The following is a 27,948-nucleotide window of genomic DNA, read 5'->3' on the forward strand; positions in this document are numbered from 1 at the left end:
ACATAAATGAGCAAAGGAAAAGGAAAAAAAAAACATAGTGCTTGCTGAACTACAGAGTATATGCTTTCCTAAAGGGAGCAGCCGCGGGCTGATGGTTGCCAAGCAATAATGTGGGCCCAGAGTTGATGGATCTTTGACTTTTTCTCTAGTTAGACTGGCAATCTCTCTTTTGATGAATTCTCTGACTTTTAAATGTGGCAGATAACAAACTTTAAATCTTGCATGGACCAAATGTAACATGTCTAACGTTGGATTTGAGGTGAGGCCTAGTTTAGTATGTCTTAAAACATCCCTGTTGGATTTCCACTCTCTTATGCACATGAGGAAACAGTCTCAGAAATCAAGTCACAAGCCTATTAAGTGATGGAATTGAGTGTGAACCTAGGCCTTTATCGTGCTATACCCCCTCCTATTATGTGTATTCTGGTATGTCAGAGGATCAAGGGGTCATTGGTGGTATATGTTGTAGAAAAAAGGTAGTGGTGTGATCATGTTTACAGGCCAGGAACCTTAACTACATTGGTGGGAATCTCTGATTGCTGTAGAAGTTAGCGTGGGTCTTCTGAAGATTAGTGTAGCGGTGTTGATATCAGGAGGAATGTGCTGTGTCTATCATTCCATATGCGTGTCAGAGCAGTTAGTTGATCCTGAGAGAGCCTGAGGTCTGGAGAAAGGCTCCTCCCACTGTGGGAATGACCCTCCAACCCTCTGCACAAAAGACTCCTTTTTCAGAACAGTTAAAATTTCCATAATTTTTTCCTTCTCAGACAAGTCAATTTTGAAATTATATAATTGTTTAAGATCAATACAAGTAAAATGGAGCTTACTAAAATTCCCATAGTGCTGTCTCTGAGATTTCCAGGAAGAATTAATAAAAGCTTTTTAGCAGTATGTAGTAAAATCATCTGGGATGAACTCCTAAGGCATAATAAAATGGCCCTGGACCAGAAATGAGGGGATGGGGTTTCAATTCTGGGTAAAACTTAGAATCCTAGCATTACACACAGTCACACTAGCAGATGTAAAGCAGTATGTACTTTTTCTTCTTGTCTTATTCCCAAGGATTTAAAGCAGTAAAGATCATTATTCAGAGCTTTTGTGAAGGGTTTTGTTTTGTTTTTTATTTTCCTGTGAGAATGAAACTCAAATACAAGCTTGATAGCTTTCTTACCTGGATCTTGGAAAGTTTTTGGAGAGATGGAAACTTTAAAATGTTACTGGTCCCTAACAGCTTCTTTAGCAACCAAACTCTCAGCTGTGAGTTCAGTTTGCAGATTTGGCAGGGGGTGGAATGGGGAAGGATAGAGGTGACTAAATAGCTCTCTACTGGTATTTTTGTATTTATATGCTAGGTTTTGTCTGTGCAAGCTTTGTCATTCATTGGTTTTAGGTTCCTTAACTAAATGATCAAATCTTAAAATTACGTTTGTTTAAGGGGTGAATTAATTAGTGGGTTTGTATTTCTGGCTTAAAGGTTGGGACAGGAGTGTATACCAAACTGGGATATTAATGTTTAGACTCTTGCTGCTTCCACCACTAACTCTAAAGACAAAAGACTCATGGAATCAAAGAGCAAATTATTTTCTCTGCTATGGAACAGCTGTGCTAATCTCATCCAGTTCTGCAAATCTGCATTTCCTAGGCAGTGTATAGACTGTAGTGATTCTGGAGAGAATTTGCCAGAAAGCCCCTGGAACGTAGGGATAAGAAGGGGATTGGACCTAGAGGTTGGAGTCAAAGAGGTTACATAAAGAATTTTGTTTCTGTTGTTTGAACTAAAACCAAGAAGCACTGATTGCTCCCTTTTAATGTTTCTTAAGCTTTTTGGATACTATAAACTCTGCCTCTTTTGCCCCCCACATTGTAGCTCTGGAAATGCCCTGTGTTTTTCCTGCCATTGTTGCAGCCTTTTAAAAGTTAAATCCGCTTGGGAGCACAGATTCCAAATGATGAAAGTTTTTGTGGTGAAGATAGGACCCCTAAACAGCAGGGTATTTCTCAATTATAGTAAACTGGCTGAAAAGATTGAGCTAAAAAGTACGGGCTGTATGTAATATTTTACATTTTTCATAGGAAAATTATCCAACTTGCTGTAAAAAGTTAGTATCCAAATTTCAAAGTTTTAAATTCACATTGTAGTTGTAATTCCAGTGAGTTTTGGTGTTGAGCTTTAAAAAGACTCCTTGTTAGGGATCATTTTGCTGCCTTAGTTTATAATGTGTTTTTGAATAACAAGGGTGTGGGAGGGATTCCTGACTACATGGGGTTAAGGTTTGCGTTCAGGAGAACATTCAGGCATGGATAACATTTGAATTCTACTTTATTATTATTGTTCCTGTGTGGTGGAGCAGTCCTTTTAGATGGCAGTGAGTTAACACTCTTTGCTGTAATTTTTTTTTATGGTGTTTTGTGATGACTTCCCTTGAGGTAATTGGAGAATCCCCCAGAGGGCTGGTCTGAAGGTTGATTTATATGCTAAAACTGGGTCACAGTTGCAAGTAGCTGTTCATCCTGGGAGTAACTTGACTTAATAGTACTACTGGCTTCTTTCTTCCTGGCCAAAGTAATGTGCTACTGTAAGTACCATCCTGACTGATATAGTGCCACGGCTTGCAGTCCCCTTTGATGAAGGTGTGGGGAGTAGCTGTCCTCTGCTGGAAGGAGAGCAGTTGCCTTGAAGGGCAGGTTAGGCTTTTTTTGTGTGTTTTGACAGAATGCTTAATCTCTCCCTACTTAACACCTGTGCTTTCTGGCTTTGTGCTCCTGGGTTCTGGCTCTGACACCATCTGTCTGTCTCCTGAGTCTGCCCTTTCTCCTGAGACCTTTTTTTAAAACTAATCTTGGAATTGTTTTGAAGCTCAAAAGGTGTTAGAGACCTGTCTCCCAGGGATAACTTGGAGTTAATACTAAACCCGGCTTATAATCTGACTCCCTTTTTTCATGGACAAGGAGAATTAATCTTAGAATGAAAAGTGATTATTCTGATTTTACAGTGAATGAATGATAGAGCCAGAATTAGAATCCAGATTTTCTCATTTCTAGACTAGTGCAATTTCTAGAATTCATACACCTCAACCTCTGCTATGTGGGTCTTGATTATCTTATTTTACTTAAAATTTCTACTTGGTTCATAAGACTATGGCTTCTTATTTCTCTTTTCCTATCTGACTGATCTTTTCTTGTCTTGGCACTTGCGGGCTTCTTTTTCCCCCTGAATGCACATTTTTTTACAGTTCAGTCTGCTGGGTCATTCTTGTCTCCTTATTCTGGGGGGGGGGGCAATGTATTCCTATAGAAGTACCAGTTCTCTGGGTGTCTAAGTTTTAGGTTGAGCTCTTTAGCCTTGGTGGTTCTGAAGACCTACAGTTTCTGTATGCATTATATCTAACTGAGGCATGCTAAACATAACAGGTCTAAAAACAGAACCAGTTTTCTTTCCTTTCCTCATCTCCTGGGGCTAATCCAGTTCTATCCCTTCCACCCAATTTAATTTTTTCCAACTAGATTATAGTATCCTCTTGGGGGTAAGAACCACGGGTGGATGGGTTTTTTGTTTGTTTCTTTTACCATTAGAGGCCCCAATACAGAAGGATGCTCAGTAAATCAATACTTGGAGCTTTCCTTTGGAAACCTTTTCCAAGTTTCTATAACTATAAAGCCTTGATGTGATCCCAAGTTTGTGTCTCCCTTGGCCCCTGTATCCTTTCATTCCTTCTCCTTTCCCATTGCTAGTTCACTAGATCAGGTCTGCCTAGAATGAATATCTTCAATTCCCTTTTTCCACTGTCCTTAATTGTTCTTGCCTACTCACATCCTCCACTGTGTGGAACTCTGCCTCACTGCTGTTCTCATCGCTCCCCAGACATATCCCTCTGACCCTCAGTCCTTGGATCTTAGTGGATTATTGTATCTCCCACGCTGGATGGTGAACTCTGGATGAGAGAGCCTTTTCCTGGATCCTTCCTATTCCCCTGCACACCCTTCCAGTAAGATAAATATTCAGTCACCAATTCTACCTCTTCTCAGTGTCAAAGCTCGCAGCTATGCAAAGCCATTTCAGGATTTGGGGTTTTAAGTTTGGACCAAAGACAATTCCACATGAATAAAAAACAAAGATCCCATGAATAATACAATCTGATGCTTGGAAATCCAAAGATGACAACTGTATTTATTTATTTATTTTTTGCTTTCTTGTCATGTTCTAGGGGCCACTCTGGGTAAATAAGAAACAAGAGGGTAAATAAAGTCCCAGCTTCCAAAAGAGTTAATAGTCTAATAGGAGCGCAAGCACATAAATAAGTTATATACTGTATTGTAAGCTCATCAATAAATATATGCAGAGATAACATGGGTAGTAGCCAGATAAAAGATTAAAAGAGGTGAGGCATGGTGACTCACGCCTGTAATCCTAGGACTCTGGAAGGCCAAGGAGGAAGGATCACTTGAGCTCAGGAGTTTGAGACCAGCCTGAGCAAGTGTGAGACCCCATCTCTACAAAAAATAGAAGAGTTAGCTAGGCATTGTGGTGCATGCCTGTAGTCCCAGCTACTTGGGAGGCTGAGGCAGGAGGATCACTTGAGCCCAGGAGTTTGAGGTTGCTGTGAACTATGATGATGCCACCGCACTCTAGCCTGGGCAACAGTGAGACTGTGTCTCCAAAAAAAAAAAAAAAAAAAAAAAATCAAAAGGCTTTTCCAAAACAGGCATTATAGGGTATTGCGGAGAAAGCAAGGAGGTAGGAAACAGTGGACTGTTTTGAGGTAACTGGAAGGTACAATATGATTAGGATTTTAAGTGCAAAAGGGATACTGTCCTATGATCCAGCAATTGTACTTATGTTCCTATATGCAAGAGAAATGAGTACATGTGACTAAAGCATATACAAGAATATTCATAGCAGTTTTATTCATAATATTCAAAATCTGAAGAAAAAACCAAATGCCCATTCTGTCAGCAGTCCTTAAGATGGTACCCAAGTTAGATGATTCGCTGGGAGGATCCATAGGAGTCAGCAGATAGTTGTACTCATGGCCAAGATTACAACTAAAGGATTTAGAGAAAAACAATCAAAGGGAAGAGGTGTTTGGGGCAAAGTTCAGTAAAAGCTTCCAGGGGTCCTCTCCCAGGGGAAGTTACACACAGTTTAATTCCCCCACAACTGACAACACAGGTAAAATGTGGCCAGCCAGAAAAGCTTGTTAGAAACTTGGCACCTGGTGTGTTTTGTTTGTATTTGAGGGCTGGTTAAATAGGCAGCCTCTGCCAGGAATGTGCCAAAACTCCAGACTCCAGGAGAGCAGGTATTCGGCATAAACCGTATTGTTTGTTCAGTTTAGGTATAGTAAGTCACATTTACCAGTGCTGGGAATGGTGGGAACTCAAAATCCAAGTTCCCAGATGGCAGCCAAAAGACAGCAGTCAGACCTGGCTGTTTTAACTCCTCTGTATACCAGTAAGCGGGAATATGAATAAATACATTGTGATATATCCACATCTGTAATGTAGTACTGCACAGTAATAAACTACTGTACTACACTACACCATGTAGAAATCTCTAAGTGAAAAAATGCCAGACTCAAAAACATACCTACATGGTTCCGTTTATAAGAGGTTCAAAAATAGGTAAAACTAATTGGTAACACCAGGAGTCTGAATAGTGAACTGTGTGTTGGGGAGGGAGGCATAGAGAGTGGGAAAGGGCACAGGGGAACATTATAGGGTGTTGGGAATCTATCTTGTGCTAGTTGCTCCAGTATATACAAATAAGTGAATATTGATCAAGTTACACACTTATAACTAGTGCCCTTTACTGTGTTATCCCTCAGTTAAAGTAGTAGACTAACAGGTCTAATTGGGCCACTAGACTATACTAGACTATGAAAGGCCTTATATGCTGTCCATAGGAGCTTGGCCTTTATTTTGTGGCAGCAATTCTCAAAGCAAGGTCTTTGGACTCCTTGTGGTCCCCACAGCTCTTTAAGAGATTCACGGTCAGACTGTTCGTAATTCTAAGACAACGTCAGTTGATTTCCCCCCCCACCACCACCATGTTGACATTTGCACTGATGGTGCAAAAGCAGCAAGGGTGGATAAAACCACTGGCACCTTAGCAGGAATCAGGGCAATGACATTAAACTGTTGTAGCAGTCATCGTATTCTTCATGCTGCATGTTCCCAGAAAAAGTCAGTTTCACTTATGAATGTCCTTCAGGAAGCAGTAAAAATTAATTTCATTAAATCTCAGCTCTTGAGTATATGCCTTTAATATTGTGTGACAAATAAAATGTCAGTGTAAAGTACTTCTGCTTCATATCCAAGTGCTGTGATGGCCTCAAGGATAGGTATATGACTGAGTTTCAAAAAGAATAAGCCTCTTTATTTTTCTGTGAAACACCCCCCCTTTTTTTTTTTTTAATAGAACAGCCGACAAACAGGTTATTCAACTTTGGGCATTTGATAGACATTTTCTTGAAAATGAACAAAGCAAATCAGTCACTTCATAACAAATAACTGATATTTGTTGCTGATAATACGATTTGTGCTCTGAAGAAGAAAGAATTTTGGAATACCTTTATTTGCAACCACGTGAGCTTGATACCTTCCCCAGTACTCAGACTCCTGATGAGATTGGTGGTGCTATTAACTAGTATGTCCACAATTGCAATATTTGTATAACTCAGTGAACCAGTATTTGTCAAATGACTAACTCATGTTATAAAATCAGACATGGGTAAAAGGTCTATAAAAAATGGAGATAGACTTGTGTGTTTTAATATAACAGCATATCAGGAATATATCCATTTGGTTTCAGAGCCCGAGTTGCAACTAGTCTTTAAGAAGTTACCACTTGTTGAGAGTGTTGGTGTAGTATTAGAAGAATAGCCACAATTTTTGAAAGGTTTTTAAATTTTCCTCCTTTTTCCAACTACATTTTCTTAATAGACTTCATATACTTCCAGACTCCATTTTCTTCTTCAACCAAAACAACACATGCAACAGATTAACTACAGATAGGAAGGAAACAGATTAGATGCAGACAGGAAAATCTAGCTATCTTTTATTAACCTAGATGTTAAGGAGATTTGCAAAAATGTCAAAGAATGCCACTACTTAATTTTTTTTGTTTGTTTTGGGGGTGGATATAGTGGTTCAAGCCTATAATCCCAGCACTTTGGGAGGCCAAGGAGGGAGGATGGCTTGAGGCCAAGAGTTGAGACCAGCCTGAGCAGCATAGCAAGACCCCATCTGTACAAAATACTAAAAAAAATTAGGCAGGCGTGGTGGCATGCACCTGTAGTCCTAGCTATTCAGGAGACTAATGCAGGATGATCACTGGAGCCCAGCAATTGAGGTTACAGTGAACTATGATTATACTGCTGCACTCTAGCCTGGGTGATGGAGTGAGACCCTCTTAAATTTTTTTGTTTTGGAAAATTATTTGTGTTAATATGTAATGGGTTTGTTTTTAAGTGATTAGTAAATACATTTATTTTTTAGTTTTAATTTTTAATGGGTAAATATTGATATGATCTACCTGCATGAAAGCTCTCAATAGTATTATTAAGGTCCTTGATAATTTTAAGAGCAATAAAGGAGTCCTGATACCAGCATGCTTGAGAACCACTGCCTGATGGAGTTAGGTGATGAGGTTTGTGCTTTTCAAAGCTCTAATAGGAACATCCAAGGAAGAATTAAAACATCTTAAAAGGCTCAGGAAATGTTCTTAGGACTTGATAGGGCACAGTGAGCTTGGTTAAAAAGTCTTTCAGAGTTGTATGTGTGGGATGGGAAGAAGCATCTGATGCCTGCCTTCAAGGATTAAAGAGAGCAGTGAGGGTGAGGCAGTAGGGACAAGACAGTTACTCTGTACAGAAAGAAGCCTGGTGAGGAAGCTGCGGAAAGACAGGCTGGCTGCCGAAGGGGAGCATAAGGTTAAGGAAAGGTCCAAACATGGGAGAGAGCTGATCATGGTTACAAATAGAGGTCAGAGATGTGACAGGGATACCTGACCTAGAGGTCTTGAGGGTGTGAGAAAAGACGGAATCCAAAACTGTCCTTTGAATAGGAAGAAGGACACTCATTCAATAACTGGAGAAAAAGGATGGTAATAGAAGCTCTGTCAAATTGGGGAGGGCAAGAATAGGACTTGTATGATCAATTGTCCAGAGCCTTTTGGTTGCTTTTGTTCCTCATGAGAATTTGACTCTGTCATTCACAAATGACAGAGAGAAAGACATGTTTAGAGAAACTGAAAATTCTGGTCAAGGGCAGCCAGTTAGTGGAGCATTGGGCCTCACATTGGAATCCCAGACTCTAAACTCCCTCTTCCTTCTGCATCAGGGCAGCTTGAGAAACTCTGGAGAGGAGATGGAGCCCAGGTCAGGAAACAGCTCTGAGACAACTCTGGAGCCTTTGTTCTTTTGTTCATGTGGAATTGTCTCTTGTCCAAACTTAAAACCCCAAATCTTGAAATGCCTTGGGAGCTTTATCTCTACTTTAGTCCTGGTGAAACCTCCCTGACCAGCCATGTTGGACTGCTTCCCTTCCTTTGAATTTACTGTATTCTGAAGCCTCTCATTGCTTGTTGTCTGCCTATTGTACTCTTTCTCATTCCTGCTTATTGAAATTCTGCTTTTTATTTTCTAGCTTAAAAAGTCTGAATTGTGAAACCATTCTAGACACTTTGATTTATTCGTCTCTTCTCCTGTGGCATTTTGTGCTTTCTTGATCTCCACTTACCTGAGTTTTCTTTCTCCCACTTAACTAATTCTCTTGAGGGCAAGGATTATGTTTTATTTATCTCTGTAATCTCAACATCTAACCTAGCAGGTTTTCAGTATTTATGAAATAATATCCGATTGAACTATGTGAAATTGCCATTTTGTTGGTTGAAAAATGTTTCATAGGGACCAATCTAATAAATTCTTTTTAGTTTAGTTTTTGGTTTTTTTTGTTTTTTTTCTTTTTGAGACAAGGTCTCTGTCACCCAGGCAGGAGTGCAGTGGTACAGTCATAGCTCACTGCAGCTTTGAACTCCTGGGCTCAAGTGATTCTCCTGCCTCAGCCTCCGGAGTAGCTAGGACTATAGGTATGTGCCATGATGCCCAGCTTAACTTTTTAAAGTTTTGTAGAGACGGGGTCTTGCCGTGTTGCCCAGGCTAGTCTCAAACTCCTGGCCTCGATTGATCCTCCTGCCTCAACCTCTTGAAGTGCTGGGATTACGGGTGTGAACCACTGTGCCCTGTCTGAATGACATTTTTCTAAATGAGTGTTGATATAAGGGCTCTTTAAAATTATAGTAAACAGGCTGGGTGTGGTGGCTCACACTTGTAATCCCAGCACTTTGGGAGGCTGAGGCAGGAGGATTGCTTGAGCCCAGGACTTTGAGGCTGCAGTGAACTGTGATACTGCCACTGTACTCCAGCCTGGGCAGTAGAGTGAGACCCCACCTCTTTGAAAAAAAAAAATTACAGTAAACAGTATACTCAAAATCCTGAGTATAAATGCTGTGGAGGTTTTGTTTACTTTCATTATTACTTAGTATAAAACTAATGGCAAATTACCAAAGTATAAGTCAACAGAACCAGTTCTTTGGGGCATCTAATTACATTTCTGTTGCTCTGGTTTAATTAAAAAAAAAAAAAGTCTAGAATGCAGTGGCTCTCATCTGTAATCCTAACACTCTGGGAGGCCCATGTGGGAGGATTGCTTGAGCCCAAGAGTTTGAGACCAGCCTCAGCAAGAGCAAGACCCTGTCTCTACAAAAGAAAGAAAGAAAAATTAGCCGGTGTGGTGGCATGTGCCTGTAGTCCCAGGCAGGAGGATCACTTGAGCCCAGGAGTGAGTTTGAGGTTGCATTGAGCTATGGTGATGCTACTGTACCCTAGCCAGGTGACAGAGCAAGACTCTGTCTCACTCCCCATCCCCCCAAAAGTCTAAATGTTCAACACCAATGCATTTAACTAAAATACCTGATTAAATGGGAAAAATCTTATTCTCAGAAAAAATCTTAATGCGAACATGTTTTTGCAGGGGGCTCACTAGATTCCAATCTGTGGACCCTAATTTTAAAACTCTGTCTGGAGGAGTAAACTGTGTGCCCTTCAGACAAATCTTCCATCATCTCTCAGCTGGCTTCTGATGAATCTGTAGTAAATGATTAATAGTAATAGTCTTAAAGGGATCTTCAGTGTTGGTGTTGTGGTATTGATTAAAGGCAAACTGAGTAAAAATCAAGCCAGAGATGGTAGAGGTGGCATTTATTTATGACAGATGAATATCCCCAAAACCAGGATTTTGGCCTGAAGGGAATGACTGTCCCATCACCATGTTGAACCTGAGGAGTATGGTGTCTGAAGGCAAGGCCAAGGTTTCCAAATTAGACAATTGTAGATTTGTTCTGCCATACAAATAGGAATAAAATTTGGGGATCTTATTCTTTAACCACCAAACATATCCACCCGGTCTGGAGTTCAGATTTTTAAAGAAAAAGTTGTGATAGTTTTAAAACAGATGCAAAAAATGAAACCCAGTTATATGCTAAAATGAAGTGGTGAACTTGGTTAAGGTAGGCTGAAAACATATTTCTAAGTAACAATAGTTTAATCACCTATGTGGAATTGAACATATGCCGCTTGTAAGTTGTTGATTGAACATGTTCATGTGCTGTATGTATTTATGATTACTACAGAGTCTGCAAAGAAGGTGGTGTACCCTATTTGTTATACCTCAGGGAACCAAGGCTCAGAGCAGTACTTAAGTGGTAGACCTGGTATTTGTACCCCAAAGCCTGTGTTCATTCTGCTTCTTGAAACAGTGATGTATAGTTTTGTGGAGGAGGATTCTTCCCTTGTGGAAAAGGGGAATGCTTTTTTTCTAGACTGTCTCCCCCCTCCCTTTTTGTGTCCCAAGAGGATCATGGCTATAGGAAACCACTGTTTCATGATGGGAGTGTCATTTCTTTTATTTATTCAAGAGGAGAAAATTGAGACCTGATCTAAAGTAACTCAGTAGAGGTTCCTCATGAGCTATTCTTTCTAATAATAGGTATGTAGAACTAGTTTTATCTGAGGCCATTTTTCTTTACTATATCATCAGCATTAAACTTTAAAAGAATTATTGTTTTTTTTCTAGCATTGCCAAGTAATTCTTCCTGTTGACTCCTGATTTTCAGTAGTATTAAGGTATTAAGGTTTGTGCTCTTTAAGTCTCTGATCTATCTTAAAGCCTACTTTGCTGTCCACAGTGAAAACCAACTAAAGGTCAAGAACTGCAGATGTTCTCGCTCTATGGCAAAATATGCCAAAGTAACAGCAGAAGCTGTCAGGCAATAGAATAACCAAGAGAAAAAAACACATTTTTCCTCATGGTAAAACATTGGTCTGAACTCAGACCTATACACTGACCAAAGTTAAGACAGACTGTACAAATAAATGGGTCTATCAGTATGGAAGTGGGATAATAGGTTTCCATTTTGAAAATGAGAAACTATGAATTCATTTAACTGAAGAGTTTAAAAGGATCAATAAATTTTATACAGGCTGAGCATTCCTAATCCGAAATGCTCCAAAATCTGAAACTTTATGAGCATCGATATGACACCATAAGTAGAAATTCCACACCTGACTTAATGGGATGGGTTGCACTTAAAATACAGCCAAAACTGTTTCATGCACAAAATTATTAAAAATATTGAATGAAATTACCTTCAGGCTATGTGTATAAGGTGTATATGAAACATAAATGAATTTTGTGTTTAGATTTCGGTCCCAAGATAGCTAATGTATATTACAAAATCTTTAAAAAAAGTCCAAAACACCTCTTGGTCCCAAGCATTTCAGATGAGGGATGCTTGACTTGTAGATTCAGATTTTAGGTAGTTCTGTTTGTATCATATTTTTAGTCTTTTAATTAAGCTTTTTAAGTCAAATGATTAGGAGGAAGAGTTAACAGGGTTCCAGGCACAGAGGGGCTTGGGGTCTTCAAAGGAATAGTTGCCCTAGATTTTTAGTTCATTTTTCTCATTTAGTGAGGAAATACATCCTATTCCTCAAGGATCCCTGTGGTGGCCTCTGACCCCATGGTGTGCTGATACTGCTACTGGTAGCATTCATTGGTTCATCACAATTATATGCCAGGCACTGTGCTAATAAGTACTTTATGTATGTTAATTCGCAAAAGCCCTATGAGATACTAGTATTTCTATCCCTATTGCACATATAAGGAGAGTGGCAGATCTGTTCTGCATCTGAGCGTGCTGGCTTTGATTTTTTTTCCTTCCAAATTGGTTATTCAAGGCAAACGTTGGTGCTTACCGATAAGATCAAGCAGCTGGGTTATAAATTGAGCACCTCATTTACTTGGATTACACAGAGTCATCTCAAACTAGATCTGACTTGGTATACATGAGAGAAGGGGAGGGGAGCATGTCAGATACCATTTGCCTTGAGTTTGGAGGTTGTGGTATATGTTCTTAACTGGGTCAGGAGTGGGGCAGGGTGGCCAGACATATTCCTAAACTAGATTTTTTCAGGCTCCTTGAAAAGGTAAGATTTCCTTCTCTTCCTGAGAAATAAGTTTCTTCCAGAAGGCCTCCCAAGGCTGCATCTGCCCCCCTAGACCAGTGGTCTCCAGCCTTTTTGGCAACAGGGACTGGTTTTATGGAAGACAGTTTTTCCACAGACCGGGTGTGGGGTGTCGTGGGGGAGATGCGGTACGGAGCTCAGGTGGTGATGCGTGGCCCATTTCCTAACAGGCCATGTAAATGGTACTGGGCCATGGCCCAGGGGTTGGGGACTATAGCCCTAGACTACTGTGGCAGTTTTCCCACTGATCCTCCTACCTCTTATCTTTCGTGTAGTTACTGGTGGTCTCCTTCTAAGATTTAATTACAGTTGTCATTTACTTGCGTTTAGATGTGGCCAGGATCTGGAAATCCGTATGCATAGTACTTCTGTTATGGTAAATAAAAATTAGATTAATTTTGTGTATTAAAAGGGGCTTATTAAAATTTGGCAACTTCTTATATAGAAGACAGTGCTGACACCTTAACGTGGCAGATGAGGCTGCCTTTCCACTCTTTTCGCTTTTGTACTTAATGCCCTTCCACTTTGGTTAATGCCTCTCTACTTTCTTGTGTTCTTCAAGACATTCCTTTTTACCCCGATTTCCAGGTATGTTCTCTCCTCTGAGCCACTTTAGGTCACTTAGAGGACAGTATATGTTTACAGCACATTATAGCTTGTTTTATGGTGGTTTATGACATCATATCTTAGTTCCCTTTCTAGACTTCAAAACTAACTTTTGATTGCCTCTCTAAGCTGCTGACCCTTGGAGTGCTCACTATAGAGAGAGTTGGTTAATGTGTTTATTAGGCAGTGAATGAATGAAGGGTATAGCCTTAAAGATCTGCAGATTATAAACACACTTGTATCTTAGCCTTTGTGGAGTTGCCTTAATGAAGTTGAATATCATCTTAGAAATCTACATTTGTGAAGAGGGCCTTGGATGTCACTGGGTTTAACAGTTCGCAGTGATGCCACTATAGAGGGCTTGTGAAAACAACCTTTCAGCATTATGTATTCTGGTCATCTTCACAGCTTGCAAAGGATACCAGTCTTTTCAAGAGCTTAAGGCTGGTATGGGGCTCAAGTTTGTTCCTTTAAGGTCATTCTGCAGAGTTGATAAAAATATGAATGCTCCTGGTAATTCTAATGCTTATATCTATAGATGGATTTTAATAGGCTAAACAGAGTGACAGCGGGCTTGGGTTTTTCCCCATCTATTATCTATCTATCTATCCCAAAGTGTTGGGATTATAGGCATGAGCCATTGTGCCCACTCTGCCAGGGAGAATTTTTTCCTGAAGATACATATATGTTGTTGGTTGAGTAGGACACTTTGGCTTTGATTATGGGTGCCTATGGTAGTGAGATCTTTATATGATTTCTTCAGCAGTACACAGGGTCAGCAGTATCTGTGATTTCTTCAGTGGCTTAAGGTACAGTTACTAGTTGAGGCTATGGTGAAGTTTTGCTGGGGACATGGATGCCAACTGAGCCTCTTTAGGCCCCGGTGGTGGCACCAGGGGGCTGAGTGCCTGTTTTTAGGCCCCAGAAGCAGCTTACTCTGCCACGGGTGGTAGTGGATACTGTAGGGCCGATTCTTTAGGCCTCCAGGTGGGCTTGCTCTGAAGCTAATAGAGCAATGGGCTGGTGTGTGGGTGGGTTCTCAGGCCCCTGGGCAGCTGGTGTGATGTGGGTGGTGGCAGTAGCAGTGGTGGAGCAACTCACTAGGACCCAAAGGGTCTGTGTTGGTAGCTACAGTTGGTTGAGTGGGCTGGTCTCCACTCCCACAGCCATCCACTGCAGGACAGTGGGTATTGTCCTAGGTATGTGTAGGAGAGTCTGGTTTCCGTATCCCTCCTCAACTGGGGCAGTAGCTGCTGTTGTATCAGCCCAAATTCAGCATGAGAGTGGGGTGCAGCCCAGCATTAAACTCTCAAAATGGTGCCTTGGTGGGAAGATTACTTGAGGCCAGGAGTTCAAGACCAGCCTCAGCGACATAATGAGACCCCATCTCTACAAAAAATTTAAAAATTAGCTGAATGTGATGGTGCACTCTTGCAGTTCCAGCTACTTGGGAGGCTGAGGCAGGAAGGTCACTTGAGCCAAAGAGTTTGAGATTGTAGTGAATGATGATCATGTCACTGTACTCTAGCCCAGGCAACAGAGTGAGAACCTGTCTCAAAAAAAAAAAGAAAAGAAAAGAAAAGAAAAAGTGGCTTGAGCCTGTGACCAGGGAGGGTGGGGCTCCTCCTAGGCAAGAAGCGTGGGCAAGAAGCTGTCGGAAGTACAGTCCACTTTTCATCTAGGTCTCACAGCAGGGCAGTGGGTATTCTGTGTGTACGTTCTAGAGCCTGGTTTCCCTTTCCCCCTCCAGCCAGGTGGTGGCTACAACTACGTGGGCTCGAACTTAGCCTGGAGGCAGAGTACAACCTGGCCCAGGATTCAGCTCTCAAAATGACACCTTGGGCCTGTGACCACAGAGGGTGGGTCTCCTTCCAGGCAAGAAACTGTGGGGAGTGTGATCTGCTCAAGTTGAAGTCTCAATAGCAGCCCATATCAGGATGGTGGGGACCTTCCTAGGGTTACGTGGGAACCCCCTCTCTATCTGCAGCACCACAGTGGCAGCAGCTGGATCTGTAGATCCCCGGTATCTAGGTGCTCAAAATGGCACCCAGATGGAGGGGCTCTAGGGTATGATGCCTGTGGGATTCTGTGTGGGTTTCCTTTCTAGAGAAACGTCTCTGTACAATCTCTAGGCAGCTCCCTATGTTAGGCAGAAGGCCTGTGTGAGTTGAGGGGTTCTCGCATAGCCAAGATTATGAAAGACCATTTTATTTTATTTATTTATTTATTTTTTGAGACAGAGTCTCGCTTTGTTGCCCAGGCTAGAGTGAGTGCATGGCGTCAGCCTAGCTCACAGCAACCTCAAACTCCTGGGCTTAAGCGATCCTACTGCCTCAGCCTCCCGAGTAGCTGGGACTACAGGCATGCGCCACCATGCCCAGCTAATTTTTTCTATATATATTTTAGATGGCCAGATCATTTCTTTCTATTTTTAGTAGAGATGGGGGTCTCACTCTTGCTCAGTCTGGTCTTGAACTCCTGACCTCGAGTGATCCACCCGCCTCGGCCTCCCAGAGTACTAGGCTTACAGGCGTGAGCCACCGCGCCCCGGCCTAAAAGACCATTTCAGAGTGTTGAAGCCCTGGGGATTTCTCTCCCATTTCCCCTCATCCAGGAGCTTCTCCTGGCTCTCAGCCAGTCCCTGGCCAGGCAAGCTCCTGTGAACCCTTTCCTTAGTTACTTTTGGTGCTTCCGGTCACTTCTCTGGTGAATCCTAGTGTTCTCTTCTAGACAATCTGTTTGAAATGTGTCTACTTACTATTCTGGTTCCTCGCTGTGGAGGAGGCACACCTGCTTCTAGTTGACTATCTTTCCCTAAGCCTTTCTTTCTTTTCTTTCTGACAGAGTCTTGCCTGTCATCCAGGCTGGAGTGCTATGGCAAGATCAGCTTACTGTAACCTCCAGCTGCTAGGCTCAAGTAATCCCGCCTCAGTCCCCTGGGACTACAGTCACATGCCACCATGCCCAGATAATTAAAATTTTTTTGTAGAGGGTCTCGCTGTGTTGACCAGGCTGGTCTTGAACTCCTAGCCTCAAACAGTCCTCCTGGCTTGGCCTCCCAAAGTGCTGGAATTACAGGCGTGAGCCACTGCACCCAGCCTTTCTCCTTGTTTTGTTTTGATTTGACCAACTACAAGAAATTAAGTGCCACTTCCTTACTTAGTCTGTTTTTTGTTTTCCCCGAGATAATTGGAAATGGTAGAACTGGTGAGGCAGACTCTCCTGAAAAGATTTAGTCTGTCAGCCAATATTTCATTGCTTAGTATGTTCGGCATTAGATGGGGAGAGTAAGGGAAAGTGAAGAGTGAAGAATGGTGGAGTGAGTTTTGTGGATGGTGTTGTTATTTACTGTGATAGATATCACCAAAAGAGTAGTTTTTGTGTAGGGGTTCAGTTCATGGTTATATATCTAGGAGTTCTTTTTTTATTCAATAATGTACACATCTTCTCATGCCAGTGAATAGAGTTGTATGTACTTTTAATGACCACGTAGAATTGTATAACTTATTTAACCAGTTACCTGGTGGTGTTTGTATTACTTTTGATACTTATATCTTCTCTTGTAATTAATTATGCTTCAGATATAAAAATAGGTACTATATGCCATGTTAACTGCTTTAATTATACATACCATCAAAAAGTTGGTAGGTACCCTGTTCCTACCATTTCACAAATGGAGAGACTGGGGCACAGAGGTTAAGTAACTGTCTGCCATCACACAGCCAGTATATGGCAGAACCAAAATTTTGAAACAGCTACATTGAGATATAATTTGCATACCATATTTGTATACTGTTTGTTCACCTTTCAATGTACAGTTTGAAAGTACAGTTTCAAACGTTGGCTTTTAGTAGAGTTTACCCTTAATGCAGGGGTTGGGGTGCCAATCCCCCACAGATTTGAAAATCTGTGTTGAAAATGTGTGTGTAACTTTTAACCCCCCCAAGAAACTTAACTACTAATAGCCTACTGTTGACCAGAAGCCTTATTGATGATGTAAACAGTTGATATAACACATTTGTATGTTATATATATATATTTGTATATATTATATACAGTATTCTTAAGCTACAGAAAAGAAAATGTTATTATGAAAATCATAAGGAAGAGAAAATATATTTACTGTGCATTAAAGTGGAAGTGGATCATCAGAAGGGTCTTCCATCCTTGTCTTCACATTGAGTAGGCAGAGCAAGAGAAGGTGTTGGTCTTGCTGTCTCGGGTGGCAGAGGCAGAAGAGGTGACAGAGGTAGAGGGGAGGCAGGCACAGGTGGTGTAGCTTTATGGAAATCATAATTTCTATCTGGCTTTTTTTGCTTTTTCGTTTCTCTAAAAATGTTGGTGTATAGTACTAATCCTTCTTCCTCTGTTCGCTTTAATTTCAGTGCCTGTTTAATAGAAGGGTCCATGTTGTAAAAGAAACCAAAAGCAGTCTTGAATAATTGGAAACCTTCTGTCAGATTGTCTGATGTCAATTTGTTTTCTGGTACTACTTCTTCTACATCGTCTTCCTCATTGTCTGGCACTGGTTCAGAAGCACTCGTCTCCATCTAGTCGTCTTCTGTTAATTTCTCTGGTGTGGTATCTATTGGGTATTGAATGTCTCCAAGATTCTTATCTTGAAACCTTTCACTGCTCCCCTTTTTTTGTTATATCCACAATCTCTTTCATGATTTCCTTAATTGGGTCTGTAGTGAATCCTGTGAAGTCATGCACAATATCTGGACAGTTTTCTCCAACAGGAATTTATTATTTCAGGCTTGATGGCTTTCACACCTTTTTCTTTAACAATGATGGTCTCTTCAATGGTGTAATGCTTCCAGACTGATGATGTTTTTTCTATCAGAGTTCTCTTCCACAGCATTGACAATCCTTTCCATAGAATACTGTGTGTAATGAGCCTTAAATGTCCTTATGACCCCTTGATCTAGAGAGTGAATTAGAGTTGTCATGGTTGGGGGCATGTGGACCACTTCACCTTTGGTGTTGAACTCATGGTGCTCTGGATGGCCAGAGGAATTGTCTAAAATCAAAAGAACTTTAAAAGGCTGTCCTTTACTATCAGGGTACTTCTTCACTTCAGGGACAAAGCATTAGTGCAACCAATCCAGAAAAAAGATTCCCTGTGTCCAGGCCTTCTTGTTATACAACCGAAAGACTAGCAGCTGTTGTTTTTTTTCCCTTCAAAGCTCAGAGGTTAACAGCTTTATAGATAAGGGCAGTTCTGGTCATAAACCTGACTGTTTGCACAAAACGGAGTTAACCTGCCCTTTCCTTCCTTAAGTGCTGGTGCTCTCTTCTTTTCTTTACTAATGTCCTTTGTGGCATTTTTTCCCAGAATAGGGCACTTTCATCTGCATTAAAAACCTGTTCAGGCAGATATCCTTTTTCCTCAATGATTTTCTTAATGGCTTCTGGGCATCTGGAAACTCATCTGCCTCTTGGTCAGCAGAAGCTGCTTTTCTGTTATCCTGACATTTTTCAAAGCCAAACCACTAAAACTATCAAACCATCCTTTGCTGGAATTAAGTTCTCCAGGTTTAGATCCTTCACATTCATTTTGGTTTAAGTTACTGTATAACAATTTCACTTTTTCTCAAATCATTACAGTCTACAAGTATGCCTTTCTTACAGCATTCCTGCACTCATATAAAAGTTGCACTGTAAACGTGGGATTTAAAAGATATTTCACAAAAAGTGCAAAGTCTTCATGCTTGCTCCGTAGCTGCATCAATGACTTCATGGATTTTCTTTTCCCTGCCCCCTCCTCCTTTCTTTCTCCACCCTCTCCTCCTTCCCCCCCCCCCTCTCTCTCCTCTCCCCTCCCTCCTTCCTTCCTTCCTCTTTGTTTTTACAGTGGTCCTTATGCTAGATTCATTTATCTTGAAATGGTGGGCATCCACAGTTGCAGACCTCAGTCTATGGTACAGATGAAGCAGTTCAACTTTTTTTTTTTTTTTATAATGTCATGACTTTTCTCTACTTCTTGGAAGCACTTCCAGCATCACTTGTATAAGGGTCTCATGATATCATTCAAGGTTTATGGTGTTGCACTGAACATGATGAATAATACAGGAGAATCATGAGAGATCACTTACTGCAATAAGCAATGTAGTGGAGAGAGAAACAGCTCACATGGAGATTAGCCACACAGTGTTCTAAGTGGATATTTGCAACACTGGAGCTCACCACAATAGCGACAGGAGGTGGCCACAAAATTATTACAGTAGTGCAGTATGTACCACAGTTAATTTTGTGTAGTTATTTTATAATAATGTATTAATGTATTAATAATCATCTATATATTTGTTTATATTTTTCTCCACTATGAATGGTGCCTTGTATGGTCTGTGTTTATTTGCATTAGTTTTGATAAATTTTAACTTTTTATAATAGATTTGTGTATATTTATGGTAGTAAATAAAGACTAGCATCTACATATATTTTATGCATTTGTGACATACCTTTTTCGTAATGCTTTGATATTTCTTGGCTATGTGGTTTGAGTTTTTTTGAATTATTACAAATCTCCAAAAAATTTTCCAATGTGTTTATTGAAAAATATCCATGTATAAGTGGACCCACACAGTCAAAACCTGTGTTCCAGGGTCACCTGTATGTTTACAGAATTGTGCAACCATCACCATAATCTAATTGTGGAATCTTTCCATTTCAAAGAGAAACCAGGTACCCACTATCTACCACCCCCAACCTTCCTTCTTTCCCCAGGCCTAGACAACTAATCTTTAGATTTAGTTACTCTGAACATTTCATGTAAGTGGACTCATATAATATACAATCTTTTGTGACTGGCTTCTCTCACTAAGCGTTATGTTTTTAGGTTTATCTGTGTTGTAGCATGTATCAGTACTATATTCCTTTACATTGCCAGACAGTATTCCAGTGTATGGATATATCCCAAGATTTGAACCAGGTCTCATTGTAGTTTTTACATTCTGAAGCTCATGCTGCTGCTACCATGTCATGTTAATTCCTATATGTGTGTCCCATTAGATTAGGAGGCTTTTGAGGAAATATCTTCATATTTTGGTGTTTTTTTCCTTCTTGCAGTTCTCTCAGAGTACCTTGCTCCTAGTAAATACTCATTAAGGATTTTAGTCTATAAGCAAGAAACCCAAGTCCTTGTTACTTTGTCTAATTCATGGTATTGGGTTGAGAGAAATAGGGTGTGAAGTCTCTTTATCAGAAAGGTAGTGTAGAAAACCTAAATATCTTTTCTCTGTGTCTAGGAGGAAGAGGCGGGAAGGATAAAAGATTGCTGGGACAACCAGGAAGCACCTGCGCTCTCCACTTGCAGCAATGCCAGTATCTTTCGGAGGATAAATGCCATATTGGATAACTCTCTGGATTTCAGTAGAGTCTGCACGACACCCATTAACCGGGGAGTTCATGATCATTTGCCAGGTGACTTAGATTTGAAAACTTGGTTGCACTAGGCTTGGATACATGTATGAACAGCTTCTAGGCAGTGGATGCAGGTGATCTTCCTTGGGAAGCATGTGAAAAATGATGGTTGAGTCCCTGGCAATACTTGCTCCTTTTGTGATTTACTTTGTGGATTGAATCCCTCCCTAGGTGAAGACTGATTTTGATTAGGATATAGAAATCTATAATATTTTATGATATACAGGAAGATTTTAAAGAATAAGCCAAAGGTGATAGGAGTATTTATGTATAGAAATATATTGTACATCACATACTTTATTATAGGTTTCCTGGTAGCCGTAGTTAAAAAGTAGAAACAAATGAAATTAATTTAGTAATTTATTTAACCCAACATATAGCTTGTCAATAAATAGTTAATGTAAAAACTATAATGAGATATATTTTTGTTAGTGCTAAGACTTCAAAATCCTGTGTATATTTTATATCTACAATATCTTCATATGGACTTAGTTACATTTTAAGCATTCAGTAGCTACATGTGACTAATGGCTACTGCATTGGACAGTGCAGCTCTTGAATGTTTTAATAGCTTTTAAACATGAGTGCAAGTCAATAAGCCTTTAGCTTTTAGGATACATAAGATACTTAACAGAATAGTGAGGGGGAGAGGGCAGTATATACTGGAGTTGACTCTTTCCAAGGAGGTGTGAATCCTAACAGTGTTACATAATCCTCTCCAGGAGTTGCAACACATATTAAGAATATTGATGGGATTTTTTTAGTTATTTTATTTTTAATTACTATGGGTACATTATATTTGTAAGTTTGAGTTATTTTAGATGAAAGGATATCTTTTTAATTTTTTAAATGGACCTTGAAAAAACTTGACACCAACAGGGATTCTTACAAGGACTGATAATTACGGTTGACCTTGGAACAACATGAGTTTTAACTGCATAGGCCCACTTACACACAGATTTTTTTCAACCAAACAGATTGAAAATACAGTATTTGTGGGATGTGAAACCCAAATATGTAGAGGGCTAACTTTAAGTATAGATGGCTTCTGCAGGGCCCACTGTAGGCCTTGAGTATGCTCAAGGGGTCCTGGAACCAATCCTTGCATATTCTATACTACTTGTAAATTTTTATTTTTTAGCTTGGTCTTGGAAATAATGCCCACAAAGATTCAGGAGTATATGTTCAAATGTTTAAATAGCTAAACATTTGAGGGAGAGGCTTAAGAGGGAGACTGACTTGTGGCATCTGTAGAATTTATTTCTATTAAATTGTACAGGAAAGCAAATGAAAGAAAGGCATATTTGAGGGGTATGGGAAGGTTTCTTGTCTCTTCTAACTTCCAAAAAAGTATTACGTAAAATACAAGTCATGAGCTATAACTCTGTTCTCCTTTAGCTTACACTGAGTTAAAAGTCTGGCTGGGTGTGGTGGCTCACACCTGTAATCCTAGCACTTTGGGGAGGCCAAGGTGGGAGGATGGCTTGAGGCCAGGAGTTCAAGACCAGCCTGGGCAACAGAGTGAGACCCTCTTGTGCAAAAAAAAAAAAAAAAAAAAATTTTTTTTTTTTCAGGGAATCCTTTCTTTTTTCTAATACATGCTCTGTTTTTCTCCATTGAGAAAACGGCATGGATTTTATTTCAATAAGAATGACAACAGTGGCTTAAAACCTCACTGGGTTGCATCAAACATGCTGGAAACTTTTCTAGTTCATAGGAAAGTATGCTCAGTTGTTGAACTAAGGGAAAGGACCCATGATCGATGAGAGAGGAGCTTTCAGGAGTGTATATTTGCAATTGGCCAGGGAGCCCAGTGGCCTCACTGCTAAGATGCCAGGCTCTGGTGAGGGTGTTACCATTACATTCTGCCCAACTCAGTGGCTGGCCAAGCTACAAGGTATAGACTTCTCTGCCTCTTCTGACTCCTCTTAGGACCCTTCTAAGAGGTACAGTGGGAAAAGTTCCTTGAAGAAATTGGGAAACCTGGATTCTAAGCTTGATCTTGGACATTGAGATAAAGAGGTCAGTTTTCCCAACTGTAGGCTGGAATAGTACCTGCCTGACCAGCCTCATAGGTTTCTTATGGGGCTCAGGTGTTAAGGTAGTTCCTCAGATTTAAGGGAACTCAAGGGATTGTGGGAAAGGTTCCTGTCAAGGTAGGTGGTCTTCTAAGCCCTTCACATGTACATACCTAGCTCCCCTGTGTGGTCAGCCCTCTCTACTTACCACCTGAGATACCTGCTCAGAGATGTGGGTCCTTGTTCTTGAGTGGTCAAGCAAGGATGCTTGACATATAGCAGAAAGCATTTTCCTTGTGTTCCCCAGGAAGAACTCCATATAGAACAGGCCAGCAGAAATACCCACATTTGAGGTTAATGAGGAAGTAAACTAGGATATATATTTTCTATGAAAAACCTTTAGAAATAACCTGAACCTGTAGCTTCTTGTCAAGAGTAATTTTGTTACTTAAGAAAAGAATCAGAATTGTAGAAAGTTAAGATTGTTTATGTCATTATAACTAGGGAAAATTTGGCAACAACAGAAGGTTAAGTAAATCATAGCATAGACATACCATGGAATGTTCTTCATCATTAAATATGTTTGTAGAAGATTGCTTAATATCAAAAAAAGATAACCATAGTATCGGAAATGAAGAAAGCAAAGTACAAAACAGTATGGCCTTAAGTATGTATATGTGCATAGAAAAAGACCAGAATGTTATAAATGTGACGATGAAGGTGTTATGGGTAATTTTTTTCTGTAGGCTTTTCCTCACTAGTTTTTTTATAACACATTTTATAATAAAAATAAATTTTTCGAAATGATATATTCCAATGCAGAATTTCACATTGCTAGTTGCATTTTGCATAGATCACATTTCATTTTCAGTGCTGGGCTCTGACAGAAGGAAAAGATCCTTTTCCTGCTGTCTTGCTAACATTTTATTTACTCAGTTATCTGTCATTAGAATTAGAATTGCACACTTGTTTCACATAGATACACTTTGCAAATGTTATGTACTGTTTTCATTTGAACAGTATAAGTTTCAGTATAAGTCACTTGTAAGGCTGTACTGTTAGCTATGATAAATTTCATTGCATGGTGAGCATTGAGAATAGTTAGAGAAGTACATGCTCATTTGATAAGGGATTATTGGAAAAGTGCTGTGATAGGGTCAGGGAGAGGTCACTTTGTTTAGGGACCTAGGTGAATACTGCTGAGTGAAACAGCATTTGAAATAGGCTTTAAAGAGAATTAAAATTATTTTACTGTTAACTGGATGTTGAATAGATTTTTTTTTTTTCTGTTGCCTCAGAATTGCCCATTAGGACCCAAAGCTGAGAATAAAGAGGTGTAAAGTGACCTGTGGTGTAATGAGGGTCCTTAAGAGGTGGGGCCAGATACCTCCTATGGGGCTTACCAAAAGGCCACAGAGCTTTCCTTGCTACCACAAGCGTTATCTCAGCCCTTCCCTGGTCTATATAAGAAGCCCACAAAGGGAGGGAGGTGCTTGAAGAGATTCCTTCCCCCCTCTCAGTGGAGGAGAGTGGAGTGAGATGCAGCTTCTCTTTCAGGACAGCAGGGGGGCGTGTCTTCCAAGGGAAGCATTTGTATAGATTGAGGTGCTTCCAAGAAGAGCAGGCAAAGTTGAGCCCTTAGTTAGAGAGCAGACTTGCTGTCTGGCCTTGAGTGAGGGGAGAGGGAAGGAGGGTAGCTGGAGTGTCTGGATTCTCCCAGTTGACACACAAAGTTGTTACTTCCTGTGGTTCAAGGGGGTTTTGCCTAAGGCGTGAGCTTGTTGGCTTGTACCCCATGGAAAAGGTCCTTGTTGCGTGAGGGGTGGGGTTTGGAAGGCCAGGCCAGAGCTGGGTTTCCTACCCAAGCAACTGTAGTGGGGATGTGCGCGCTCCTCACGGGAGAGATGCCTGCCACCTAGAGGGCACTTTCCATATTTCCTAGTCCTTTGAGCCTCAAATCTGTTGCATTCTGTGGGCGAATGGAGGAAATGGGCTGCAGGTGGACATGTGATTGAAGCATTTATGAACAGTTTTTAGTAACAGTGTCTGTGAAGGTGTGAAAAGTGGTAAGACATCACTAAGGGACTCCTTAAGTGCCATGTGAGTAGGGAGATTAAATGTGTAGTGTGGCTGGGGGCAGTGACTGGAGGAAAAAAGTTTCATGTTAACTCATTGAGATGAGACTTTTCAATAACCAGTTAAAATAGCTTGGAGATTTGGAAAAGGACTTGATTAGCCAAAGTAGTTCAAAGTAAGGTTTAGGACTGATATGCTGATTTAAAGGGTTTTTTAATATCTGAAGTGTTAATACACATACAGGAAAATACATACTGTATCATAGAAGAGCTCCAATTTTATTAAACTTTACCATGGAACCAGCTCCCAGATAAAAATGGACTGCTGACTTTTAATTTAGAAATCATATAGTTGTAGCCCAATGTTGAATATTTGAGATGGTTTCCTTTTTTAAATATTTTGCAGGATCATAAACAGTATCACCACTAAATTATCTGAAAAACTATTCTAGAACAAGGTTTAATACGTTCACTCCCACCTAGCAGGAGATGATTGAAATTACTCTCAGGAAGTCTTGTTTCCCACAAAATAAATTTTTTGTGGAACCTTAGTATGTGACTGCTTTAACAGTTAAGAGATAAGGATTAAACTTTTTGTTGAAGTATAACGTACATACAAAAAAGCATGAGTGTAGTGGTCATTGAATTTTTATGTACTGAACACATCTTGTATAACCACTCACATACACAGAGGCAAAAACTAGCGGTACACCAGAAGCCTCCTTGGATCCGTTTCAGTCTGTAACTCATGAAGGTCAGTTACCGTGGAGAATTTTAATTGCATAGGTTAATTTTGCCTGGTTTTGAACTCATACAAATGGAATCTTAAATATGTACTCTTTAGCTGTGAGATTCATTCATGTTGCAACCACTGGTCTTGGGTCATTCGCTCCCATTCCTGTGCAGCATTCCATTGTATGAATATACCAGTGCTTATTCATTACACTATTAATTGACATTTGGGTAGTTTGCGATTGGGGCCATAATTAACAGTGCTGCTATGAACATGTCTTTTGGTGAATTTATTTCTATTAGGTATATTCCTAGGGAGGAAGGGAGTGTTATGTTCTAGGGTAGGAATATATTCGTCTTTAAGAGATGCTGCTAGTTTTTTACCAGAGTTACACCAGTTTACACTTGCAGTAGTGTGTGATGGTTTGGGTTGTTCCACATCGTCACCAACAATTGGTATTATCTTTTTAATTTTAGCCATTTTGGTGAATCGTGGTTTCAGTTTCCTTGATGGCTAATGAAGTTGAGCACCTTTTCATGTTTATCGGCCTTTGGATATCTTTCCTGAAGTAAGGCGTCTTTAGAACTTGCATTCATTTCTCTTTAGGATTATCTACCTTTTTCTCATTGACTAGTAGCAATTCTTTGTATATTCTGCATGTTGACTCTGTGTCTGAAATATATATTACAAATATTTTCTCCCAATCTATGGTTTGCCTTTATGCTTAATGGGTGTCTTTCGAATAACAAAACTTAAATTTTAATGAAGTACAATTTACTGACTTTTTTCCATTGTACTTAGTGTTTTGTGGCCTGTTTAAGAAATGTTTGCCTATTCCGGTGTCATGAAAGTAGTATATGTTTCATTTCAAAAGTTTTATCTTTTACACTTAGATTTACAACCCAACTGGAATTTAGTTTCATACATGGTATAAGGTAGAGGGTCAAGATTAATTTTGTTCTGTGTAAATAGCCAGTTTACCCAGGACAATAGAGGGGGAAAAATTCCTTTTGGGGAAGGGCTGGCGGGCTGCACAGCGTGGGGGAATGTGCAGGGGTGGACTTCAGCGCTCAAGCTGGCCTGCTGCCCCAAGGACGTGTTCTGGCACCATAAGACCACCATCTTCACAGACGCCGAGGCGTTGAGCACCGTGTTCAATCTGAAGTGCATCGAGGGCATTCTCAAGCAGCCGTTCCACAACCAGCAGCTATACAAGAACAAGCAGCTCCTGGATGATGGCAAGACGCTGGGTGAATGTGGCTTCACCAGCCAAAGGGCACAGCCACAAGCCCCGGCCACAGTGGTGCTGGCCTTTGGGCAGAAGAAACCTTTGAGGGCTTGTGCACTGAGCCCTTCTCTGGCCTGCTGGAGCTGCATAATGTGTTAAAGCCCCAGGACTCAAGAAGCAGTGCCAATGAACAAGCCATGCAGTGAAGTCCCCCCAGCTTTCCCCCAAGAGGCCCATTCCACCCAATAAAAGATTTAGGTGTCAAAAAAATCCTTTTTGATTACAGGGAGGCTTCTGGTGTACCGGTAGTTTATGCCTCTGTATATGTGAGTGGTTATACAAGATGTGTTCAGTACACAAAAATTCATTGAACAGTACACTCATACTTTTTTGTATGTATGTTATACTTCAATAAAAAGTTAAATCCTTATCACTTAACTATTAAATCCTGGTTAATTGCCATGTAAGCTTTCTCATAAATCAGGTATCCATAGTATATATGCAGATCTGTTTCTGGATACTCTTTTCTTCTTTTGGTCTATTTATCTTTGTCCTTGTATCTTAGTTACTATACCTTTATAGTAGGCTTTGATAGTTGGTAGTGAAGTTCTCCCATTTTGTCCTTTGTTTTGGCTTTTCTTGGATCTTTGCATTTCCATATAAATTATAGATTCAGCTTGCCAGTCCACCCTTCCCACCCCACAGTGATCTACTGGGATTTTGATTGGGATTGTACTGAATCTGAATCTAAGTCTTCCAGTCCATGAAGCTGGTATATAAAGTCCATATCCCTTTATCAGATCTTTTCTCAATGTTTTGTAGACATATTATACATCCTTTGTTAGGCTTATCTCTAGATTTTGATGGACATTTGATGCAATTTTAAGTGATTTTTTTAGTGTTATTTTCTATTTGTTTGCTGCTGCGACAGTTCTCTCTAGGGTGAGCTCCAGAAATGGGCATCCAGGTTCTGGACAGTTGGGTTCCTCTTACGTGAAAATTAAGTTCTGTCTCCTAAATATTCAGTAGTTTTGCTACTTTTGTTGATCTGTGTGGGTTTTGGAGGCTGTATGAAAAGATTTGGATTTAGACAACTGTCAATATCCTATAAGAACCAGGAAGTCTGATCTTGTTGATCTAGTTTGAAAAAAATACATATACCTACTCTCACACGTACACATGTGTGTATATGTCATATATATATATATCAACAAAATGTACACCAAAAAATTAATATATATTAGACACTGTAATAATGTCTAATATTAAGAAGACTGAC

At 40.2% G+C, this 27,948-nt stretch overlaps 1 protein-coding gene and 1 pseudogene across 1 annotated transcript in view; both read left to right on the forward strand.

The window, feature by feature from the left end:
- The first annotated feature begins 238 nt into the window (after positions 1-238).
- Positions 239-26,915, forward strand: LOC123645042 (annotated as a pseudogene).
- CPEB1 (cytoplasmic polyadenylation element binding protein 1) overlaps positions 20,446-27,948 on the forward strand; it is a 69,855-nt gene continuing 62,352 nt past the window's right edge. Inside the window, exon 1 of the mRNA XM_045561605.1 lies at positions 20,446-20,615. The gene's annotated coding sequence lies outside the window, so the exon portion shown is untranslated. The remainder of the gene's footprint in view (positions 20,616-27,948) is intronic.

This window comes from Lemur catta, chromosome 9 (assembly GCF_020740605.2).
Source record: "Lemur catta isolate mLemCat1 chromosome 9, mLemCat1.pri, whole genome shotgun sequence".
In the NCBI taxonomy this organism is placed as follows: Eukaryota; Metazoa; Chordata; class Mammalia; order Primates; family Lemuridae; genus Lemur; species Lemur catta.